Source organism: Chrysoperla carnea, chromosome 4 (assembly GCF_905475395.1).
Source record: "Chrysoperla carnea chromosome 4, inChrCarn1.1, whole genome shotgun sequence".
In the NCBI taxonomy this organism is placed as follows: Eukaryota; Metazoa; Arthropoda; class Insecta; order Neuroptera; family Chrysopidae; genus Chrysoperla; species Chrysoperla carnea.
In genome coordinates this window covers 62,342,795-62,345,983 of record NC_058340.1, presented here as the reverse complement: position 1 = coordinate 62,345,983, position 3,189 = coordinate 62,342,795, and positions in this window count along the sequence as shown.

The following is a 3,189-nucleotide window of genomic DNA, read 5'->3' as shown; positions in this document are numbered from 1 at the left end:
TTCTGCACTTTCGTGCATTTTTACTCCTGCTTTTCTGTCTAAATCAGTTAACGACGCCGTACTGGAGAAGATTTTTATACTGAATGTTTAGAAGAACGACTCAGGAAATGTTTGTCTAGTTTAATTCTCTGTGCTAAAGAATAAAAATCTTTAATTTACGTCAAACTGAGTGAAACTGATCCTTTTCTAACAACGTTCTAGAGGCGAGGTGGTCAAAATCGTCAAAATCATGCTTATGCAATTAATGACTGGTCCAATCTTATCAATTGTACTAGTGAATATGAAGCAAAAATTTGGAAGAAGGATTTTTAGTGAATGGAGAAATCTGTGAAGGTCGAAAGAAGGATTTTAGTAATCACTATAACGTCTTTAACAACAAATCTAAATCGAGGGTAATTACGCCACTGAGAACATATAAAATTTTAAATAAAAATTATTTCAAGCTATTGGAAAGAGTAAGAAAAAAATACGAAAACTTCCAAACTCATTTAGAAAGTAAACATATACTTTACTGAAAAAGCGAGAATCTGTCTTGAGATTACATAACAGTATCAGAGACGAAACTAAGCTGTGCCAAGTGGTTCCCCTGCATCAATCTCCGTCATTAAAATACTCTAAAAACATCACGACATTAAAAATCGTCAAGCGTAAAGTTTATTTTTTGATGATTTTTTCATTGAAACCCATGAACTATAAGAAATGAAACAAAATAACGTAAAATAAATATTTGCCACATTGATCCCAGTGAAAAGATTGTTAGTGAAGGGATTTGCATTTAGGAGGGAGCGCAATTCACTAAATTGCTATTTGCAAAGTACCTGTCTATTTTCATATAACTTATTGTGCTAAGCGCTTCCACCATAATTAAAATTTTTTGTTAATTTATTCACTAATTTAAATTTGTTGAGGAATTGTATTAAATTATAATAATAAAAAAACTATGGAAATTGAAACATGGAAATCGAAAAACTAGTTTTCCATAAACTTGACCACTAAGATACAATTAAAGGGTTTATTAATTTTACTGTCGAACTGAAACTAACTAAATTTTTCATAGTCGGGAACTTTCAGGAGAAAATTTTAAAACGCTCAATAAGCATAAAATTGATAAATATTAATTACGCAACAAAATCAAGTATATCATGTTGGTATATTATACAGCATAATGACTGTATTGCCTCCTTCGTGTCTGCCCAACATTTTGGAAAGTGTAATTTATAGATTACAGACAACGGACACATCGTTCGTATAAAATGATTTTTGATTTTTTTCTAATTATCTCTAAATATCAGCCGTTATAAAATTACGATTAGTCCAGTGACTCAAAAAATTTGAATGAATAGAGCGCTTAAAAAATCATTTTCCAAGATGGCGGCGAAAGGGTTATTTTCCCGAAGAAGGCAAAATCCGATTTAAGGTCTCCAAACAACCCCCTATTGAATAAATGAATGAAAGAAATCTAGTGTCAAAACTTTTGGATCACCTCTCTACGATTTACTTACCCAAGTGCACTGGACCCGATATAGAAACAGCATAATGGGTTTATGATGGTGATTTTCCAATAAATTTCAGATAATATTAATGTCAAATAAAAATTAATTTATATTTAAATAATTACAATAAAAACAAATTAAAAATGTTAACACTGTTCTAATTAAAAATCCTCTTATTTATTTTATTTCAGAATAAATTAATATTTGTTTTAATTAATTCTTAATAATTTATCTTTCATTCTTCTGTACATACGGGGTATCAATAAAATCTCTGGAAACTCAACGTGATTTTCTAGGAAAAAATATATTTAAAACAAGTGAAAACAAACAATTAACTGAGTTAATAGTTGAAATACCATGTATAGACAGTATTGATTACTCTGTCACATTACACATACATACATGTCACACAGATATAACTGATATACCCATATAATACTACAATTTGCGCATAATTTGCGCTCTCACGGTTAAACAGTGATGTTTATGAAAACATGTTTAGCGCAAAAGTTGTTTATTTTTGTATAAGGAACATTTTTTACATTTAAACTTTTGTTCTATCTCTAACGGTTTCCAAGATGGGTCCTACGGACCCAAGACCCAATTGATCTATGTTGCTCAATTACGAACTTGACTCACTTTTTACGTCCTTAGCACGCTATACAAATTTCAGCTTGATATCTCTTTTCGTTTTTGAGTAATCGTGATGACAGACAGAAAGACAGACAGACAACCGGAAATGGACTAATAAGGTGATTTTATGAACAACTATTACAAAATTTTTTTCGTAGCATCAATATTTTTAAGCGTTACAAACTTGAGACTAAACTTAATTTACTATGTATTTCATATACATGATATAAAAAAAACTTTTGAAATTTTTTATTTATTTAAATTATCGAACAACCCCCTCCCCCTTAAAATTTTCAGACTGCTTCACCCAACTGCATATACAAAAAAATCAAGTTTTTATCCAAAACTTCACGTGGAGTTCGTACATCCTTTACACTCTGTATATATAAACATATTATACAACGGACATTTCAAATCGATAAAGAACTAAATATATATATATACCTAGTATGTATATTGTATACGGTAAAGCTTTGACATTGCTTGATTAACAATTTTTAATTAAAATACCTTTTACTTGATTTTTATTACTTTGAAAATTGTATAAAATCGCCAAGCATAAAATATTGTATTTTTTATTACTAACATGAGACGTTTGATAATAGGGTATTCCAATATTTTTGAAAAAGTACTTCAAAATGTTGATTTTGCTAATAAAAAGTCACCAAAAATTTATTGCGGAAAAATACACACGCTTTCTTGCCAAAAACTTAAATTTTAAACCTTTTTTAAACTGTCAAAAACGCGGGCATCCAATTTGATGACGTAATATGGGTATCACTGTGGTATCACTATACGAAATAGCACAAATAATTTTGACAGATATATTCATAGACATCTGATTATAATAAATATAAATACATATTATACCCAACTGTCTGCACTGAACTAACTGATGGTCTATGAGTCATACTGCTATGACATCACAGCAGGGCTTACCCGCGTTTTAAGTCACGTGATATACAGTTTAAAAATTACGATTTTTAATTTTTAAATAAAAAAGTGTTTTTATGACTCGAAATCAGAATATTTAAGTATATTTTTACATAAATTTTAACTTTTT